A 23,714-nucleotide genomic window follows, 5' to 3' on the forward strand; every position below is an offset into this window, starting at 1 on the left:
AAAAAAGCAAAGAATTTAAAACAACATTTGACACAAAGTTTCCTTCTGAAATTTGAAACAACAGGAAATACAAGGAAAAAAGGTTTCTATTTTTGTACCAAATGCATGGGATGTAAGAACCGAAATTCAAGTACAAAACCAACACAGAATTTTATATCTTCAATAACCAAAAAAGAGTATAAGATAAAAGAAACGATATCATGTGAAGTTGAAGGAGTCATCTACTTACTCTAGTGCCCCTGTGGGACTCAGTACGTAGGACAAACAAAACGTAAACTTAAAGTAAGGATATCAGAACATATCTACAACATAAAAAGGGGCCTCACCACTCACAGTTTATCAGCCCATTTTCTTAACCATCATAACAGAGACCATAAGGGGTTGAAATTTTTAGGAATACAGAAGATACTGCCCCATTGGAGAGGAGAAGATGTAGTAAATCTCCTGAAGAGAACAGAAACAAAATGGATTTTTCTTTTAAATACTATGGAACCGAATAGTCTGGCATACAAACACATATTTACATTTTTAACATTTTTAAGCATAATAAACGTTTTAAACATTTTTTAAACAATTTTTTTTTTTTTTTTTTATTTATTCGGCCCAGGAACATGTGCTTGGTGCCAAAACCTGAGGCACATCCGGTAACAACATCCGGTTTTTTAAATCAATCATCAATAAAGTTTTGCCTATTTAAAGAGCTGTGGGAGCTGATTCTCCCATTCTTGAGAAAGGACCTAGATGGTCTGAAACGCATGGAAGTCAAGGAGGAAGGAGGAAGCAGCCAAGTCAATTCCGACAGCGCCCAAGTACAACATCCGGCGCCGTGCGTCTGACGTCATCAACCTGCGCCGCAGCACAGCCGACTGCCCGCAACAAGTCCCCGCCAAAGAAGCAGAAGGAAACCCCTGACGGAGGCAATTCCAAAGAAGATCGGCGGTAAGGTAGGGACAGTTAGTACGGGCACAGGCGGACTACCATCCGGAGCGGGCTCTGACCTTCCTCCCAATTAGTCACATAAGACTATAAACATCAATGTTATGTTTTATGTTATATGTTTATTATGCTTAACACATTTACATAGTGCTCTTTCCTATTTTTATAAATACTCTGCACCTTCGCCGATAGTACGTCTTTGTACGTACACCGGCGGATACATGCCGCAGTTGGTGGGCATCTCAACAGGACGTCATCAGCTGTGGCATTAGCAGAAACACGCAGTTGCGGTTATTACAAAAGTCACAGCCACTACTACCTCTGAATTACCCCCACACAGTGCAGTCAATGGCTCTCAGCTACTGGGAGGAGGGACCCGGTGGCCGATCAGGGAAGGGCTAACGTTAGTGCATCCTGTGCCGCGGGAGGAAAAAAATGTGGTGGCGTAGAACCATCGGATCTATGCCATTGATGACATAACCATCAGGAGCAAATCATCGATGAATGTTAACCATTGATGGTTGATGGCCAGGAATGTTGACATGACTGATTGTTATCAGGCATTGCATTTTTTTAGGGCTACAGAGGATGTGCTATTGGGCAATTTGTTGCAATAAAGAAGCATGAAAATGCCGTATCCAGCAAGTTGTTTTCTAAATAAATGAATATTAAGTTTCTGACATTGAAGGAAACATAGCAAAATTCACCCTTCTCTGAAACATAGTAAACTAATAATTTTTTAGGGTTAGTTTCACATTAGAACCACAATCCAAGGCAGTAAATGACTGGAAAATGAAGCTTCATAAAACCACGTATCTGCCAATATTCACTGTCTACCTTTTGTCTAGTATAGATTTTATATTATGTTTTTACATGAACTTCAAAGTCTTTTAGTTAGATGTGATAATTGTTCCTAATTTAGTTCCCTACCCAGCAGCGACATTGTTGGTATTCCAGCTGGCATGCTGCCTGGTGCTAGACACGGCAATGATCTGTTCAGTGCCTTCATTAACACTGAGGTTGTGATCTCCCAGAGCCACACGGAAGGAGAGGTTACTGTTGCAGAGGATGAGAAGAGGGAACATGGTATTAGCAGTGTGTACTGTCAGTCATTTTATAAAGCATGAACCCAAATATCTTCATCAATTTTATAATAATGTGATAAACACAGCACAAAACAACTATATGTGCCAATTATAATAATTACTAAAAGAAACAAATATAATGCATTGAGTATATGTGGAGTGGGGCAATAAGATCTCAAACCTCTATTTAACTAGCATAATTAGCAGAACAATTGAGATCCCTCAACTGGAATCCGCAGCATCCCAAAATATACTCTAATAGGAAACCAGTGCACAAGAGAAAAGGGGTGTTGAAAGGTGGTATTGGTAAGAATCAACCAATACACAAATAGCAATCTACAAAGCCTGCCTGTTAATATGTAAATCACTGTCCTATAAAGAGCCCCATACACTGTGCGATATACACCTTGCGATGCGACAGCCGATCCGATGGCCAACATATCGGGCAGTCCCCACACACTGAGCGATCCTGTGGCCGACCACCCGATATGCCAGCACCCCCCCACTCCCACACGCATAGCGCTGCATGGGATCCTTCATCAATCCCCCAGATCAATTGAACAAGCAGAAAGATCTGGAGGAGCAAGGGACCACCCCACAGGAGCGGGCAGCAGACTATATCATGCCCACACACGGAACGATATAGTGGCGATATCGTTCAAAACTGTCGGATCACCCACTATATCGCTCCGTTTGTGGGGGCCTTAAGACAGAGAAGCACCCAACTCCTAATACCGCAATTGAGTTTAGGTATATAATTGTATCTGATATACTGTATATCAACGTTCAGTAGTCTTTAATACCTTCTTGGAAAAAGCCTGCTATTTAACAACTAGATTAAGTATTGCAGTAAATATTATATAAGTGATCTTAGTGGACTAGTAACAATAAACAAGGCCGGTTTGTTACCTGTCCACGCAGTGAGCTGCAGTCAGCACACGGTTAGAACGGATCAGGGAAGCTCCACAGGTGTGGTACCAGCTGCTGCCAGAGCGATATTGGAGGGATGCCTGGAGGAACACAATAACAGAACATTACTTTATGACTCAGTGAACTAAATAGTAAAAGCTTGGATATAATGATCAACACATGTTGCTTAATGCTTGAGCTTGCAAATAGTATGAAATAAAACATACTGTATGTATGGAAGTTGTGCTAATATGTAAATAAACAAGAATGTTCATTTTTCCAACCTAAACCTTTCAATGAAGTTGTGCTATTTTAAAATCTATTCATGAGTCATAGAGTCCAAGGGCCAAATGTAATAGGGTGAGAGTTTAGAAATTGTGAAAGAGTTTAGCAGTAAACTGTCACACTTATTAAACTCAGTAAATGTAATCAAGGCCAAGAACATGCAAGCTCGCATGTTTTTAGACTCAAAAACTCTCACGATTTAAACTCTCATCCAGATGTTTTCCTGTTTTGGAGATAAAACTCGACCAATGTGATAGTTTGCTGCTAAACTCTCACATTTTCTAAACTCTCACCCTATTACATTTGGACCCAGGTGTGTGTAGTATGAGCCGTGTATCACATAGTTCAGGGATATGAAACATTTAGCCTGTGATTCCCAATCTTGGCCATCAAAGTACACTAACAGTCCAGGTTTTAAGGATATCTCTGCTTGAGCACAGATGGTAAAATCAAAATGACTGAGGTACTAATTAAGTCACCTGTGTGATTTATGGCTAACCTTAAAACCTGGACTGTTAGTGTGCCTTGATGACTGAGGTTAGGAAACACTGCTTTAAGCAGATTATGTGGCCATACTATGCTTCAAGTTACAGTCACTGCATCTTAAATGTATAATAAAATATATATAATTGAGCCATATAGTGAACATGAAGTTGCTACACATTGACAATTCTTAAATGCTTGACAGTCCATTTATGGACACACAAGGGTTCATGTAGAGTTGGATGGAAGCCTTTTTTTCTCTTGCATAGAACACAGATTTCCATACAGCTCAGGTGCACACTAAAGACTTACACTTGCGTCCATCTGCAGATCAAGTCATATTTTACACTTACAGTACCATATGCTTAGTGATTTGGAATGGCAGAGGGAATAATAATAATGTTATTTATATAGCACTTTTCTCCTAATAGGACTCAAAGTGCTTTACATTTGCCTTTACAGCTCAAAATACAAAACAAACTTAACAAGGGACATTAGTGAATTGCTTGGTGAATAGGTGAGTCTTGAGTCTAGTTTTGAAGGATTCTAGTGTAGAGGCTTCTAGAACTGTGCGGGGAAGCAAGTTCCATAGAGTAGAAGTCACAAAGCTGAAATCTCGACCCCCAAATGAATTCCAGGAGATTATACAGTAGGTACTATTAATAGTCCTTCATCAATAGATCGCAGTAATAGAGTGGGACAGTAAGGGATCAGAAGCTGCTTTAAGTACCTCTGGCCCTGGTCATGTAGGACTTTGAAAGTCAGTAAGCCAATCTTGAAAACTATTCGCCATCTTACAGGCAGCCAGTGAAGGGAGTAGAGAATAGGTGTTATGTGACTGGAACGGGGCTGGTTGGTTAATAGCCTGGCAGCTGCATTTATACCATCTGCAAGCAGTGCAATTATTTTGCAAGGAGACCAAGACAGAAGACATTACAGTAGTCTAGGCGTGATGATACAAATTCACGTATGACTTTAGGGAGATCTTCTGAGGGATGTGCTTGATTCTGGTGAAGTTCCTCAGATGATAGAATGAGGATTTAATTGTGGCTAATACCTAATGTTTCAGTGTCAAGCCACTATCCAGGACAACACCAACATTCCGCACATGTTCAGTGTTTTGTCTTTTCTCTGTTTTATCAGGGTTCAGTCACAGCCATCTCGCACTTATCCATTCATGAAGCTCAGCTAGACAGCCATTTAGGATTGTTATTGGGTTCTCAGTACCTGGAGCAAAGGACAGATACAGGTGTGTCTTATCTGCATAGCAGTAGTAGACCAGGCCATATAAGATGAATACAGTAATATATTCCTGGTGAAGGTGACTTAGTCATCCCTGGACATGAACTCACTACGTATATCAGCAGGTAAATCTTTTGAGTGTGCTTGACCCATAACGCATAATACACACTGATTATAATGCCAGCCTTATGATTGGTTGATTGTGGATTAACTTCTCCAGCTGATTAACCTTAATTAAGCTGTGGCTATATCACAGGTGTCTGTTAGCATTTATTACTCTTAAGCCTTACAACCATTGTGCCAAAGAAGCGACACTATAAAGTGCCACTACAAGTGCACACAAAGCAATACTCAAGAAATAACCATAAGGGGAACACCATTGTGGGTCTTGTGAGCACTGCAATAGCTGCATTTCATTATGTCGAAGCTGGATAATTGGCTGAGACAAGATCAGTTTAATATTGAATCGCAGCGACGCCATCTTGCGACTGGCCACAAGACGCCATCTTGGAAATGAGATCGCAAGACACCATTTTGCGAATGGCTACCCAAGCGCTATTTTAGTTAAATTCACACTTAAGTACATATGGCAATATCACTATTAGCATCATGCGATTGCATCTTTCACCATTTCTCATACACACATTAATACGCACAATTGCGCTGTTAACTAGTCGCACATTAGCGAATGCATAAGATCCTGTATGAAAACGCTGAATATTAGCTTCATGCGCACGCCTCTGCCCCAAGTTAACTAGCGTCTTTATAACAAACCCTGCATACTCACACATTACATATTCACATACAAGGTTCCATAAGCTTTAAGGTATAAGATTCAAGTATGTTCATTTATTATAATTGCTGTGAAATAAAGATTATTTGGTAATGAAGGTTTTATACGTGATATGTAAGACATGTTTGGTATTGTAATGATGCGTACTCTTTCAACAGTGTTCCGGTATCATCGGTGTAGAGATCGCATCATGCATTCTCAACTTATGGACCGCAGAGATTTCAAGCAACAAAATGTACATTATATGACCAACTGTTAGGATTTGCAGGAGGCGGGAAACCAGAGACCACCAGTTGTTAGAGGCTGGGTTGTGTCTATTTGAATCAACCTGTTCAATGCTCTGTAACATATGCCCTCTCTTTTAGGACCAATGGTATTATCAACAAATTTCTCTATTGTGTTATCTATTTCTTGGGGGTATAAATATGTGTGCTCTAACCCTGGCTTGTTAGTCTTCTTGCTGAATGCTGATTGACAGGGGTTTCTTGCTGATGCCTACATCTGGTCTAGAAGTGCTGCATATGTATACTGTACTTGGGTCTGTATAATTCCTTTGCGCTAAATTGTACTTAGATCATAGCGTGTAACTGACTGTACTTTTACTTGAATAATACTTTGTGCTTTGGAACCACAGGTTCTAGGTCTGGAGTCTTTATTTACTGTATGACTGCTTATGTCATCCTTAGAGGTTTATAGGCAGGATATTAGAAGGTATAGGCAGGACATTAGAAGGTACAGTATAGGCAGGAGTGTATAGAGGTTCTAATTCAGTATCGTTAGTTGGGGGCTCGTAATGAAGTCACTTACCTACTCACACGGCACATACAGTTATCGATATCTCACCAAAGGGTGGAGTGGCCACATGCAGGGTTTACCTGCAACCGCTCGGTGCTGAGAAATCGCTACCCATTTTCGTGTGAGCCAAGGACGCTGACTAGAATCCAGGGACAAGAGAGGAAAAAGTTTGTTTTCCTTTGTTGATAGAACCTAACGTTTAAAGGGGTGCTGCAGTATTGAACACGCGGCTGAGTCGCAGTTTTGCGCACAGAAAAGACGGACTTTTGTGTACGCAGCTAAAGGTTGTTATATGGTTGTGAGGTAGTCGAATTATTGTGTATGCGACTGGTTGCAAAATAACATGTACGTACTTCTGGTTGTGCTGTCACGTGTTTAAAAAAAGCCATTGAGGTTTACATTCTTTTCAATTGTTGCCAATAATTGGGTTAACGTGTAGTTTTCTGCGCAGGAAAACAGTGTGTGATTGTGAGTATTTGTTTAGGGTGTAACACGGGACCTAAAGGTTAAGGGTATTGTATGACCCTTAAGTACTAGGCGCAGGGGTTGGCCTAGTAGCTCGGTAAGTAGCTTACCGTTCTATACACATCAGCAGGTGTACATGTTGTCTTTGTTGTAGGGACCGGCAGTGTTCAATAATTAGATAGGGTTATTTGAGCATTGTAGTTGAGCCGCACTGGGAAACTTGTGATTGTGAGCTGAGAGATAATAGTTGAGCGGGGGCATCTAGAAATTTCTTCCGTAGGTGAGCGGGGGCATCTAGAAATGTCTTCTGTAGGTGAGCGGGGGCATCTAGAAATTTCTTCCGTAGGTGAGCGGGGGCATCTAGAAATTTAATCCGTAGGTGAGCGGGGGCATCTAGAAATTTCTTCCGTAGGTAAGTGAGAGTATCTAGACTGTCTTTCACCAATTTAAATCTTTATTGAAAAACTTAGGGTTCACCCAGGATGAGGACCAAGCGATCGGTAGAGATGTTAAATGATTTGCTGCTGTTGGAAGCGCCACTTGGGTCGGCGCGGCATATTGTGCATATTAAGTACGGTGCCAATGCAACCAGGTATTGTGATTTATGGTTTAATATGACGAGGAAGAGTTTTAAACCGTTTCCTAGAATTGGTAGTTTTGATAAAGATGTATTGAATAATGTCCGAGACCACATCAGTCTGATGCGCTCTTGAGGTAAAAAGGTAAAATATTATGAATGTTTAAAGTTGTGGCAGCATGAAGGGGATGCGTGGCTTAAAAATGCGCAAGCGACGCAAACTAGCGTTGTGAGCGCATTGCCAGAGAATGCATCCGCGACGCTAAATTGCAATACGGGCGAGCCGCAAAATGTTGCGCACATGCGGCAAGGTAGTGTTGTGGAAGGTATTGCCAGCAGTTCACGCACACCACCTCCTCCTTATGTGGATGGAGTAAAAGTACAGTTATCAAAAATACCCATAAAAATGTAACAAGCATTTTGTACCCTCTCTTAAGCAACCATAAAGAAAATGTTCATGATGTGGATGATGAGCCTATTGTAATGTCTGCCATTTCCCATGCTGTACAGTTGATAGATGCTGTACCACAACAATCATAAGTGGTACCGTCATCTCCATCAGTAACAGTAAGGGAAGTGCTAGCCCCCTCTGCACCCGTAGAGGAAGTTGTTAATATCATACATAGCAGCAGCAGATTAAACCCCCAGCCAGGTAACAAGATCAAAGGTAGCAGTGCTGCCGGTCTGCATCCCATTCGGACTATAACTGTTCCAAATGGAAATGCAGATGCGAATGGTGTAGTGCCCACGAGGGAAGTGGTAATGCATTGTCCTTGGACAAGAGCAGAACTAAGGCCCTGATTCAGACCCGGACGCAAGTGGCCGTTCGTACGTTCGGCGTACGTGCCGAAAAATTTAAATTCAATTGCTCGCTCGTAATTTCGTACGCAGCTAATCTTCCGCCCCATAGTCTCCCAACCCCTCCTCTAGCTAATGAGCGAGCCAAATTGCGACCGTACATCTCCAATTTTGCATGCAGGGAACGCTCGCACAAGTCCAAACCGGAAGTGGGCCTGTCAGATTTCGATTACCTGCTCGTTCATTCTGCATACCTACTTCAATCGTATCATGCGAATCAAGATATCAATTAGCTTAATTGCTCTTCACATGTTTGCAATTACTTTTTTTTTTCATTTTCAATAAACTTTACTCTTGTCCGTGTTTGTTTTTTCACGCAGAATACGTACAGTTTAAACAATGGTTTCCTTTATCCAAAATACATGTTTTTGTCATTTTTCCTATTGTTTTCCGTGTTTTGTCTGACGCATATTTTAATGTTTCATTTATTTATTTAAATTAGCTAACGCATGTCACTGCAGTAAGCCAATCATAACTCACATTAGATTTTTTAGCCTGTCGAACACATGACTCATACACTAACCAATAGAATGGTTCCTGTTAATTTTCCAAATACATTAGCCAATCAAAATTATTATCTGGTCTTTATTAAAACAGTTTTTTCCAAAATCCACCATTGCCATCATGAGAGCCTCTGCGTTCACCAGGCGGGAGCTTCTTGTACTGACGGAGGTAATGGACCGGCGGATAACCAGCCAGCCTCCCCCCATCAGCAACAGAGAGAAGCGGTCCGCCTATGCGGAGGTTCGCCGCCGCCTGCGCTCCTTCGGCTCACGCCGACAGATCGGCCAGCTGCAGCGCAGGTGGTCGGATCTGCAACGCCGCACGCCACGCTTGCTGGGATGTTTTAGACAGCGTATAGCTGAAAGTAAGTCTATTTTTTTTTTGCTTTCCTTTTGTTTTTTTGCGGCCCTATCTGCGTTGCATGTTTGCATTCTTGGCCTGTTTGTTTATTTACTACATATCTGCGTGTGCATGTTTTCATTCTTGCCCTGTTTGTTTATTTACTACATATCTGCGTGTGCATGTTTCATTCTTGCCCTGTTTGTTTATTTACTACATATCTGCGTGTGCATGTTTTCATTCTTGCCCTGTTTGTTTATTTACTACATATCTGCGTGTGCATGTTTTCATTCTTGCCCTGTTTGTTTTTTTAGTCCATATCTGCGTGTGCATGTTTTCCGTTTTTTTATTTTTTATTTGTAAATAATTTTTTAGGATGTTTTCAAGGTAAAAAATTAAACAAAACTTAAATTGTTATCCATCATTTAGGGGCAGAGCGCAGACTACGCCGTCATCGGCAGCGACGACGTCGGCCTCGTCCCCTATCCCCAACTCCCAGCCAATCCTCCTCTCCCCAACCTGCCCCTAATTCACCCTCCAACCCAGCCTGGCCAGACCCGGACGCCCCTCCCTCTAGGATACTTCCCATCCCTCAAAATTCCCCCTCCCCTCAACCCCCCTCTCTCTTTTCATCACCCTCCCCTCCAACCACCCCTCTCTTTTACACCCCCTCCCCACCTTCAGAAATCACCCCTCCTACAACAGACCTGCATTGGCCTACCTCCGAGGAGGACGATGGTGGGGCTACAGGTCCAGGCGTCATTGTCAATGGTATGTTTCCCTTTTACCTTTTTTTTTTTTATTGTTTTTTGGTGGATGTTAGCCTTTGCCTGTGCATTTTTCAAATTTTTGTTATTTATAATGTTTGTTATATATATCTTGGTTTAAAAATGTCTATGATGTTTTCTCCTTACACATATCACACATGTCAAAACACTCATACTTATATCTCTTGTTTACAGTACCCACAAATATAGTTTTTGTGCGTACTTCTCCATTTTTACATTTTTTAGTTTTCTGAGTCATTTTTGGGAATTTACTTGGGCCAAGAATGTTGGATTTGAATTGTAATGTTTGTCCAAATTGTCACTTTTTGTAAAGTAAAATTTCCTTTTGAAGTTGTTTGTCAAACAAAATTACGGATTTTTTTTATTAAGCACCCCCATTTTTTAACCCACAGAGGACCAGAGGCAGCTGACGGAGGCAGCAGCGTGTGTGCAGAGGCTGAGGGGCCATGTTATAGGCATGCTGGTGGTCCTCGATCACATGGCGGGGATCCTGCGCCATTAATTTTTTGTTTTGTCCAAAATTTGGACATGTTTGATAAAAATAAAAAAACAAGTTTGGTTTCAAGTCTCATTCCTTCTCTGTAAATATTATATTGTTTAACCTTACATAAGTCGACTATTGCAGCAAGTTTTTTAAAGTAATGTAACTTAGATTGTAGAAAGCTGAATTATGTAAGCTGGCACATTCAACACCTAACAATACCAATAGGTTTGTAGAATTATCTGCCTTTTTTTTTTTTTTTGGGGGGGGGGGTAAGGTAAATATTAAATGAAACCTGCTTAGGCCGAGATTAGAAAACATACTGATTCACCATAATACCTTTGGGTGTTTGTTTTGAGCCACTAAGCATGGTAAAATACTGCAAAATTTTAATCATTACAGGATTAGCCCTTAAGCGAGTTTTCATTTTTTGAACCAGGTTACACTTGCATGTAATTTAGAAAGGAAATGTTTTTTCAAACGTAACAAAAAATTTTTTAATCGAAAATAAGAAACACAAAGTGATTTTTGACAATCAATACACACAGTGAAAACACTCTCAAAAAATCAGCCTACACCCATAAAAAACAAATAAAAAACAATCAAGAACTGTTTGACGAAGTAGCATGCCAACATGATTCCACAAATGAGTTGCCGACAAATTTGGTCCAGTAGTTAATCCAATGTGTCAACATGAAGTCAATTTTTAGGATCAGGTAGTAGTCATCGTTTTCCCGAAAAATATTATGGAGTAAAACACAAAAAGATAAAAAAAATGTTAAAATTGTTAATTACATTATTACATGTCTACATTGTGTCATCTAACTTCATTTGGGACAATAATTACCTAAAAAATCGGGCCACCACATCATCGCGTATGGCCCCCCACATACTGACCTCCGACCAACCTCGGGGGGGCCATCCTCAGGCAAGGCATCCACTGGCTGCATTGGGACACCACTCCTTATGGCGATGTTGTGAAATATCCCACACAGGACCACAATTTTCAAAACCATATCCGGCAAATACATGAGCTCGCCACCAGAGCGGTGGAGGCATCTGAATCGGCCTTTTAAAAGGCCGATACAGCGCTCCACCACTTGCCTGGTGGCTGTAAGTGTGGAATTATACTCACTTTGTGGCCCTGGTGTGGGAGCCAAATAAGGAATGAGCAGCCAGGGCGTGCAAGGGTAGCCACTGTCTCCTGTGAAAAAGAAGTTACAAAATCAGGATCACTGTGTATCAAGCTTTGCATTGGTATCTAAAAAAGTTCTCCACTTACCCAGAAGCCACGCATCACCAGCTTGTAGGTTGTTTAATTTATGCCAAATCCCTGATTGCCGGATGACGAAGGAATCATGTGCACTCCCGGGTAATTTTGCATTCAGGGACAGGATCTGGAGGGAGGCATCACATACCACCATTACATTCAGTGAGTGATAGTGTTTTTGGTTCTGAAAAATGGCCTCCAGCCGTGCTGGAGGCTGAAGTGGTATGTGAGTACCATCCACAACCCCTATGATGTGTGGGAAGCCAGCTATTTGGTAAAAATTGGCCTTCGCCACACTAAGGGAACCCATATCCAAAGGCATTTGAATAAAATGATGCTTGAGGTGCCCTCAGGATCCTTGAAAAGGAGGATTGGGAGATTCCCGCAACTTTTCCCACCATGGTTTGAAAGGATCCTGAGGCACAGAAACGTAACACCGCCATTAATTGTGTAAGTGGTGGTATTGCTGTAGGACTGTTAATTTGCCGCTCAAGATCACTCTCTATTAATGAGAGAGTGTCTATGATGATTTGGGGCAGAAGACGGTAGCGCCTTAACACCTCATCATCGGGAATTCCAAAAAGGGACACGTGTTCTATATATCTGGGGCCTTGCACACCTACGATGCCTATGCCTGGGACGAGATTGAGGTTGGTCGGCTTCCGGCAGCATGGCCACAATAATACGACCAACATCAACCTGAAATGGTAAGTAATGTAGTTAAGGTATGTTGCCCCAAAAAATGCCAAAAAAATACTTATCTTTTCGTTAAAATCCAAAGATGCTTACATGCCGAGGTATTGTCATGATTTCAAAAACCTACATTTCAAAATCCAAAAAAAAGTTTAGAATTTGGGGTGGCCATTTTGTAATCTTGTGATTTTAGAAAATGGGCCAAAATAAAGGGTGGGAGCACACATTTCGAACAATAGAACCAGAATATAGTGAAAGATTGACATCTAAATTTTAATTAATTTAATGTAAATAGGTGTTGAGGATGACATGGAAGAGGCTGCTGGGCCCAGTATTCCGGCCAAAGCTGGCAAAAAGAAAAGGCAGCCACAATTCACAAGAAAGGAGATGGAGGTTTTGGTTCAGAAGTGTGTGGACATCCTGCCACAGTCAGACAGGAATAAGGGTGTAAGCCAGAAGTGGAGAATGTTGGAGGAGATAGCCAGTGCTGTCAATAGGGTGGGTGATTATGTCCGCCTAGCCTGGGATGTCAAACGCCGGTAAGTTAAAAAAAAAAAAAAAGTGGATACTGGGCCAAATAATGCAGGAATAATGCCAACTTTTTCACCCACAGATGGCAAAACTTCAAATATTGCTTGAAGCAAAAACTGGCTGACAGGGCTAGGCATGCAAGGGGGACAGGTGGGGGTCCCACCCCTGTGTCATTGGAGCTGACTGATTTGGAAGAGCTGGCACAGGGGTGTGTGCAGGATGTGGAGGTGTTTGGCGTGTCCAACATGGATACGGACATGCCAGACTTTGCGGCTCCTCATGTTGTCCCAGGTAAATGTTGTGATGTAACCAACTCTGAAATGTTATTGTGACAATATGTAGATTCTAATGTGACTCTTTTCTCTTTTTTCTCACAGAGACACAGGCGGATGAGTCTGCTCCAGAGGGGAGCCTTGGCCGCCGAATTTCTGCTGGCTCTGCAGGGGAGGAACCAGTACATCCTGCTGAGGACCCTGCAGAAGCCAGTCCAGGGCAATCCCCCTCGCAGGCAGTGGCCCTCCTCACAGAACTCAATTTTAAATCGGATTACCATACGGAGATTCTGCAGAGGATGGACGTCAGTCTGCTACGGGTGGCTGAGGCCCTGGAGCAAAATGCTGCGGCCAACGTGACCATTGGTCAGGCCCTGGCTGAAAATACCAGGGCCAACATCAGAATAGCCAATGGCCTGGAGCAGCTCGTTCGCCAGCACATGGTGGAGCCGACCTCCCTTCCTGCCGGAACATCAGGATCCTCCACCTCTGGCCCAACAACAGCCATTCCTCCAAATGTGCCTAGCCCTGTGCCTAGTCCAGAGGCCACAACATCTGCCTCTGGACAGGCCAGCCAGAGGACATCCCGGACCCGGTCTGGCGCCCACCCTACCCCAGCCAAACGGGGAAAAAGCGATGACAGCACTGGCTACTTTTCTCACACTCCTTCTGTGCTTGCCCCATATTCCTTTAGGGCCAAAACTTCCCTCTCCTTTCTTGTGAATTGTTTTTAATGTGTTTTTTTAAGTTTGCCAACACTGGGAATATTTTTGAAAGAATTCTTTCCGTTATTATTGGCTAACACTGCCCAAAATCTGTATTTGCCAAATGCACCTGAAATCTTTAAAAATGTGTGTATGAAATAAAAAATTTGACAAATGTTCTCCATTGTATTGTGACATTATTTGAAAAATGGTTTAGAGTTAATCCGGCCCACAAGCCAAAAACGATATCCAAAAAAAAAAAACAAAGCGTTTAAAAAAAAAGGTTTCTTTAAGGAACACTTTAAAAAAAAAAAAAGGATGCAAATTCGCCTGCCAAAAGCAAAATGGTAAAATACACACAAACATGATGACATTATTGTTACAAGAGCACAAACCCCCCAAAAAATAAAAAAAACATTCCTAAAAATGTACGCTAATTGATTGGGGAATCCTGAAATTAGCAGCTGAGATTTTCACCTGCGTACGGTTCTGTGCTAACCCAAAAAAATATTTTCAAAACACATTACAAGCTGGTTTGCAATTCAAAGTTGATTGTTTTTCTGACAAGCCGTGATAAATCGATGAAACATCGAGGAGGCCCGGACCGGAGGACAAGCCCATCGACATTGTGGTCGAGTAATCCACACCCCAAGCTGTGCGAGCAGTTTGAACGGAAAGAGGATCAGCCAGTGACGTATGACTTGGTACGAACACATTTGACGTTCGCATGAGCTAATTTATGTACGCCCCAAAAACGCCTCGCAACGCCTGCGTTTTCCCATCTCCACCCCCGTCAACGCCCAAAAACGGCCTGTTCTGTCAATCACATTTCACATGTCACTTCCTGTTCGCAATTTGACGAACGAGACCAAAAAAGCTCACAATCTGCCGTACGCACATGCGCAGTGTTACACCGGCGCATGCGCGGTTTCACAACATCGGAACGCAACAAGCATACTGATGCTAACGAACGGCTCTGAATGAGGGCCTAAATTCCATCATAAATGATTTCCCCGATCCCAAAAAGGAACTAGCCAAATGTCAAAGATTTTTGAGGAATTTGGGTAGTTCTCATTAGCCAACTAATAAAGATTGGCGTGTGGTGTTAAGGGCCTGTCTACCACGCAATACCGATGTTACAAAATTAATCACGGATTGTGTTTTGGATGGTGACATTCCCTTAACAGACCAAGTAAACCAAGATAATATTTTCCGCATCATAACTCAATTGGGTATATATTTTCCAGTAGTAGTTAACTGGAATAACATTTTCACCATAAAGCAAAAGGAGAGTGAATCTGCAGAAGATTATTGTGACCGGGCTCTGCAGACTATCACCCAGTACACTGGGTTAGAAGATATTAAAGATAGCACTCACCACAGGGGAATGATTGTTACCATACTCATGGATGGCCTTAAAGAAGACTTAAAGACCCGGGTTCAGACCTCACAACCTGGCTGGAGAGGAGTCACAATAGATACCCTCATAGAATCTGCCATAGAACATGATAAAAACATCTCAAAGAAGAGAGAGACCCAGAGCAAAAAACTAATGGCTGTCAGTATCCAAGCTCTGGAAGGAATGACTGTAACATCACAGCCAGTAGACACACCTGCACTATACACACACTTGCACCTGAACAGTTACACGTCCTCACCAATCCCACACCACAGCAAACACATCCTTACCCCACATATCATACACAACCACAGGTCTCATGCTACCCACAAACTTCATACCTCCCACCATACCCTTATCCTCCATATTCCTACCCATACCCACCATCTTTCCCTCTTGCTCAACTCCCACAACAATCCTTTCATCCACCCCATTCAAAAAGATGTTTTAACTGTCAACAAGTGGGACACATATGTAAGTACTACAAAGTGAAGAAAACCACACATGAACACGGGTTTCCCATGGGTTCATAGGCAACCTCAGTATCTTCTCCCAGGCCTTATATGACTGTTTACAATCTTTTCAATCTGCCAATGGATCTGTTCTAATGTAAAATGTGGATGATTTATTGTTGTATTTAGGTCATGTTTAAATGATATTAAACTGTTGTGCTTTATCTCTCACACACAGGACACAAGGTTGCTAAGGATAAACGGCAGCCATGCCAGGCTAAGGTCTGAATACTATACAACCCAGGGGCCCAGGCATTATTTAGAGCAGTAGCTATTAATAACAAGATTTAATTGCAGGAACCTGTATACAGATACTATATCCCTAGAATTATTAAAAGTGATAGGGGGACTCATTTTTCAGGTGACATTTCCCAGAACATGTGTAAGGTGATGGGTAATAAAACCAAGATCATTCCAGACTGTCATTTCTTTTATCTGTCCCCCCTTTCAGATACTGTTTAAACAGGCAGCCTCATGTGAAAATAAAAAAATGATAATGAGGTTGTTGTACAGGGTCCCACGAAGATGAATAAGAATGACAGAAATTTAAAGTTTTATTAACTAACATGTCTAATGCAAACTGTCATGATGTCAAACCTGGGGAATTTGTTATGATCCGAATTTTTTTAGCTCAGGTTGTTTGACTGATCGGTGGAAAGGTCCGTGTCTGACGATTGTTGACAAAGTACCACATCCTCAAAGGGTGGCCGGGGAAGATACATGGGTCCATTCCACTCACTATAGGGAGGTTAACCAACCGGTGGAGATACAAGGCGGAGATGAGGCCGATAACGTGGACCTGTCGATTGCGAGTTTGTGCCGGAAGGATTAAAAAAGTGACGGTGAGATACCTGAGCTAAAGAAATGTGTAGATCAGTGCTTCCAGCAATGGAGTGGTCTGCTGTGGTCATCCTAGTTCTTTCTTCCAGAATTTCTGTCGTGATGATCTGTTTGGGGATACCCAGTTTCTGTGATGGATGACTGATAGAGGAGATGGGAGCTGATGGCAGTGCTGATGGAGTGGAGTCAGGAGGAGTGCTATGCCAATCAGGGGAGTGTCTGACCAATCTTAGTACTGTTATTGTTAAGAGAGCTGTTATTCCGGATACTCGGGGACGGTGTGAAAGTTTGTCGTCTGAAGATTCCTGTATTTGTGAGCTTTGTGGCTCCCTAGTTGATGAGAACTGTATCCAACGGTGCCAACCTAAATATAACCCGTACTGGGGTGGGTATCCTTTAGAGGATTATTATAGCATGGTAGGCAAAGTGTTAAATCAAACTGATTGCTGGGTGTGTTCACATGTGCCACAGGGACAGCATAATGTAGGGCTGGTGCCATTTCCGTTGAATATCACGGAAATTTTAGAATTACAGAAAGGGAAAACATTGGATGGAAAATTCCTCTCATCCAAGCCACCTCATTTCAAACTCTATCAATTCCAAGTAGATAGATCACTTTTGTGTTTAAACATAACCAACCCCAATAAACCCGGGAGTTGGGAAGTGACAGGGAATAATCAGATGATGACCTTCTCACAAAGAGCTGATAATGAGTCCGTAAACCATGATCTGTTACGCTCAATTAAATCTAGTGGGAAACATTTTAGGTACCGGTATACATTGAGTTCCACCAAAGAAATTATTGGTAAGGTGCCAGATGGTTATTGTGCTAAAATAGTACAGCCAGAGACTTGCATGTACCAGATTGAAGACCCAGAAATAGGATTGTTTGCAAGGGAAATGTGCTAATGATAATGATGCATACCATTCCTTATGTTCTCCCTGATAATATATATTTTATATGTGGAAGAAAAGCATATAAGTGGCTCTCCCCGAGTTCCGAAGGTTTTTGTTACCCGGGAAGAGTAGTCCCAGAAGTTATGACCCTCACACATGTTGATATGCTTGGTATACATAAAAACACACCATCACCATAACTTCACACGCAGTATGAACACAGAGGCAAACGAAATATGATACTTGGTGACGTGCATAAAGCCACTCAGTTAATTAGTGAGACAATTGGATTTCAAGTTTTAGTCTCACTTGATCCCACCAGGATTGCTCGGGGTACATTAAATTTTAGATATATTCAGGAACTTGCTAAATTGATAGATAATATCACCAAGATATACGATGACACATTCAGATATACAGGGAGAGAATTGCAAGCGTACAAGAAAGAACTGGTGCAACACAGGCTAGTGTTAAATTAGTTAACTGATGTTACTGGAGGGTACTGCATAACTTTGGCCACCCAATTTGGAGTAAAATGTTGCACCTATCTCACCAATGATACCAGCGACCCCAAGGAGGTGATAGACCGGAAGATGGATGAAATTCTGCAGCTAAAATGGAAATTTCGTAAGAACCATAATGCTTCAGTGGCTGAAGTAGGGGAGAAGATATAAGGATGGGTCTCATGGTTGAACCCAGTGAAATGGTTCTCAGGTCTAGGAGAATGGGTCCAGGAAGTAATCGCCAGCATAGGCAAATTCTTGATCCTTATACTGATTGTCATCATAATAATTGGCATATGTGTCCAGTGTGTTCCTATTGTGTTGAAGTGTGGAAAATGTAAAAATAGAGTAAAACGAAAGAACAAAACTATGATGGTGGCCAGTAATGACAATATGAATACTGAGGTAGATATAGAATTGCATTACAACCCTGAACTAAGAAATACCATCATCTAATGTATTATATTTAGACATGCATAGAATGTATTATTGAAATGTTATTTTTAAACAAACACCTCAGATAATGTGGAGTCTCAATTCCCCTTCAAGACTGCCTTTATAAGACTGGTGCATCCCCACACCTTTCACATGATCTTCCAAGATCCGTGGTGTGCGTATAATAGTAGTTTTATGTCCCCACTCAGAGACACATTATTGATGGATTAAGAACCACCTTGTGCCATCCCATAATAACACTAAATAATATATAAATGTAAGCCTAAATTACATTTTAAAAATCAGATTGTGATAGCATGTTGTTCGCTATCAAAGGGTGGACTGTCAAAGCTGAATAATTGGCTGAGACAAGATCAGTTTAAAATTGAATCGCAGCGACGCAATCTTGCGACTGGCCGCAAGACGCCATCTTGGAAATGAGATCGCAAGATGCCATTTTGCGAATGGCCGCCCAAGCGCCATTTTAGTTAAACTTACACTTAAGTACATATGGCAATATTACTATTAGCATCATGCGATTGCATCTTTCACCATTTCTCATACACACATTAATATGCACAATTGCGCTGTTAACTAGTCGCACATTAGCGAATGCATAAGATCCTGTATGAAAACGCTGAATATTAGCTTCATGCGCATGCATCTGCCCCAAGTTAACTAGCGTCTTTAAATCAAACCCCGCATACTCACACATTACATATTCACATATAAGGTTCCATGAGCTTTAAGGTATAAGATTCAAGTATGTTCATTTATTATAATTGCTGTGAAATAAAGATTATTTGGTAACTAAGGTTTTATACGTGATAAGTAAGCCATGTTTGGTATTGTAATGATGCATACTCTTTCAACAGTATTTTGGTATCATCGGTGTAGAGATCGCATCATGCATTCTCAACTTATGGACCGCAGAGACTTCAAGCAACAAAATGTACATTATATGACCAACTGTTAGGATTTGCAGGAGGCGGGAAACCAGAGACCACCAGTTGTTAGAGGCTGGGTTGTGTCTAATTGAATCAACCTGTTCAATGCTCTGTAACATATGCCCTCTCCTTTAGGACCAATAGTATTAGCAACAAACTTCTCTATTGTGTTGTCTATTTCTGGGGGGTATAAATATGTGTGCTCTAACCCTGGGTTGTTAGTCTTCTTGCTGAATGCTGATTGACGGGGGTTTCTTGTTGATGCCTACATCTGGTCCAGAAGCGCTGCATATGTATACTGTACTTGGGTCTGTATAATTCCTTTGCGCTAAATTGTACTTAGATCATAGCGTGTAACTGACTGTACTTTTACATGAATAATACTTTGTGCTTTGGAACCACAGGTTCTAGTTCTGGAGTCTTTATTTTAGGGGTGAGCGGGTTCGGTTTCACTCAGATATACTCGGTTCTTATCGCCACTTTACCGCAAATTCGGATTTATTATATTGGCTATCCAAAACACATGATAGGCAATAGCCAATAAAATGCCATTTAAAGATCTGAGTAAATCCGAGTAAAACCGAACCCGCTCACCCCTACTTTATTTACTGTATGACTGCGTACGCAAAATAGCTTCATCCTTAGAGGTTTATAGGCAGGATATTAGAAGGTATAGGCAGGACATTAGAAGGTATAGGCAGGAGTGTATAGAGGTTCTAATTCAGTATCGTTAATTAGTAACTGTAAGCATACAGCCGTAGTTTGAGCTGTAATTGAATTTTTTTGGATGCATTTCTCATGTAAAATGCTACCAACCCTACATGTGGCCCCGAGTTGCTTATTTTACACTCGTGGAATGTACAATTCAAGCAACAAAAGCTTGATGGACCATGAATGATGCTTGCGATGTATAAGGTCCATTGGGTGTTCAGCATATTGTCTGTGTGAGCAGTATAGTTAGCTAGAAAGCCAGATGTACAATCTGTGTGTGTACTATAGTCCTGCTCACCTGCCATGTCCAGGCGTTCTTTACTGCATCTGTTCCTCCTACCACACGTCCATTTACGTTTTCTTTCAAAAAGAGTATGTTATCCTTGTGTCAATATCCTTTAGGCAGAGAAAATTATTATTGAAGAGACTTACTACTTTAAAAAAAAAAAAGTAAGCATTTTTTTTAAACATCTATTTAGCTCACTAAAACAATATTTGAGAGGTGTTATAGCAAAATATTTTATTTGGTAATAATACAATGCAAGTTTTAATATTTATTCAGTCACTTCAGTTTCCTTTCATGGTATGTTACATTTGCAAACTATGGATAATGATACATTATTATAACCAGGAACATACTAACAAGAGGGCCTGTGTGCAGCGGGCTCCCTCCTCTGAGCGGTGGGGCTCCCCCAAACCCTGCATCTTACCTTGTGCAATCAAGCGAGTCTGTCCTTCTCCGTGGTACAATCTTCCCAGCGATATTCAGGAAGATGACACATGTGCACAAGAGAGCAAAGACTGGCACAGCACCAGGGTGTTTGCTTTCACTGCATGGCACCATCTTCCTGAAGATGTCACTATGAAGATGGTGCCATGGAGGACGAGGGACCAGCTGGTCTAATCAATGAAGGACATGTGCATATGGGAGGATCTGAAACCCCTGTACTCTGGGCCTGATTCAGACCTGCTCGCAAGCGCTGAGCGCTCGCAAGCGGGTCGATGTTGGGCCAGTGTGCATGCGCACGACGGGCCCGGCTCCGTCGTGCGCATGCGCGAGACCCGGATAGCGACAGGCACTCGCTACAAAGGGGGCGTGCTGTCGATGGTGAGTGACAACATGCCCCCTTTGGTGGGCATGCCGAGGACGTAGCTGCCCAGACGGAGGCGTTCCCATGGGAACGCCTACCGTCTGGGGCCGGCCCCACTGAAATGGTCTCGTCGCAAGCCTGATGGTCGCGATGGTCAAGACCATCGCGACCATCATCATGGACTCTTGCATAAGCTGTGGGTGGTAACCCACAGCTATGCGAGCGGCCAAGAGGCCGCAACATTTAAAAAAAAAAATGCCCTGATTCAGAGCGGGCGCTCGTTCAGAGCGTCCGACTCTGAATCAGGCCCTCTGTTCCATCTGGAGGTAGCGGGAATTGTTGCTCCCTCTGCAAAAATTGAATGTGATAATTACATACGTTTTGCATTTTAAATGTTCCTATTCAATAAATGTTAACTCCTAAAGCCTAGATAATACGAATGTAGATGTAAAGGATATGCATGTAACATTAACTATTGACTGTTGTGTAAATGAGCCTAGTTATTTAATTGTGTGGACATGATCAGAAGCCTATTCTTCATGCATTTAAATGAACCTATTATCTCATTGTGGCTTTAAATATATTTTGTGAATATTTTGTAAACGGTCCTATTTAAATTTAAAAAGGTGAATAATAGTAATAGAACATAGAAAATAGACTGTCTTGCTATTCACCCCTGCGTGAAGTCTCTTCTCTTAAAACTATGAAGGGGAGATGTATCAAGACTTGGTGAGTGATAAAGTGGAGAGTGATAAGGTACCAACCAATTAACTGTCATTTTTTAAGCACAGCCTGTAAGGAGCTGATTGCTTGGTACTTTATCTCTTTCCAAGGCTAGGTTCCATCTTCCCCTTTAGTGTGAAAGAACTAAAACCTCTATTTTCCTACAAATGTGTTTTGCTTCGGCTTTACAATGTATGGTAACATTCACTTTTTCACCACAAATTATATAATAAATTTGATATACAGTATGATAAAGCGTGATTGTAAATTTGAAGAAGGGATGAAGACTTGTTGATGGGGAAAACAGAGAACTAGGGACTAGGGGGAAGGGGGTCTTTCAGAATTTGGTCACCTCTGAACAACATAAGTATGATTAATTATTACAGTACAGTATTACAGCACAATAGTAATTGTAGCAAGGCAATTCAAGAAACCACAAATATAATATTTAAGAATTGCTTATAAAGATTTGCCGGTATAAATAGAAAATACAGTACATGTATTTAGATAATAAAACTTACCGCAAAGGACAAGAGCAGCCAATACAAGAAGCCTGAGCATGGTGAGACGATTCCTGGGCAATTGTTCTGTAAAGACCTAACAGTGGTGTCTCCCCTTTTATATAATTGAAAAAGGCGTCAATAAATAGTGAGAATACTTCCAGATGATGCAGGTAACACATGTGGCTAATGTGTTTCCATGTGTCAAAGAGCGTTTTAAGAGAGGAGGGGGCCCGTGTGCATTCCTTGTGCGGGGCCCCCTCCTCTCTCCCTGGTGGTTGGCAGCTGACTAATGCGGCTGGCCAGCCACCAGACAATTAGTAGACTCCGGGCACTAGAGTGTGCCCGGAGTCTACTGCGCATGAGCAGAACGCCGGAAAAATGGCCACGGCAGCCATTTTTCCGGTGTTCTGAGCAGCAGTGACCTCGGACAGGTAAGTTTAAAAAAATATGGGTGCAATGTGTGGTGCGGGGCCCCCCTGGACCCAGGGGCCTGTGTGCCCCGCACACACTGCACCCATTATAGATACGCCACTGCATGTGTCCCTGAAGGACAAATATAGATAGATATGTTCAGCGACGTATCTGGATGGCAGTGTGCCCTGTGCAGCACTGCCGCCCCTCTCGCTCCCTCTCAGCCCTCCTCCTCCCCCTGAGCGCTTACCTTTCCTTCCAGGGGATGATGGGCGGGCGGGTTCCTGTGCCGACGTTCTTCGTGCACAGCGCACCACTGCCGGAGGTCTCTCCCACCACTGCCGGAGGTCTCTCCCTTTCAGACATCCGGCGCCGGGAAGTGTGTGGCCTGTGCCGCTGGAGGATTCCGGCCTGTGCGGAGGCACCGGCGCACCACCCTCCGTACGGCCCTGGATATGTTGTTATAAAAAGAATTTCAAATAGGTTGCATTGCTGTATCTTGTGCGGCTAACACACACACACACACACACACAGAAATATTAGACAAAAAACGACACTATTTGTTTTATTTTTTTTTCACGTCCAGAACTTGGGCCCAGAGCACAGATTGATGATGACTGGAGTCGGGCAGCACTAGGTTGCGTTGCTGTCTCTTGTGCGGCTAAGCCTAACATGCACACACACACAGAAAAATTTTAGAAAAAAAAAGACACTATCTTTTTATTTTTTTTT

General features: G+C 42.1%; 1 pseudogene; it reads right to left on the reverse strand.

Moving 5' to 3' along the window:
* Positions 1 to 22,629, reverse strand: part of LOC148534678 (chymotrypsin-like elastase family member 1) — a 75,004-nt pseudogene extending 52,375 nt beyond the window's left edge.
* Between the last annotated feature and the right edge of the window lie 1,085 nt (positions 22,630 to 23,714).

This window comes from Taudactylus pleione, unplaced genomic scaffold, assembly GCF_031769625.1.
Source record: "Taudactylus pleione unplaced genomic scaffold, aTauple2 ptg000065l, whole genome shotgun sequence".
Lineage (NCBI taxonomy): Eukaryota > Metazoa > Chordata > Amphibia > Anura > Myobatrachidae > Taudactylus > Taudactylus pleione.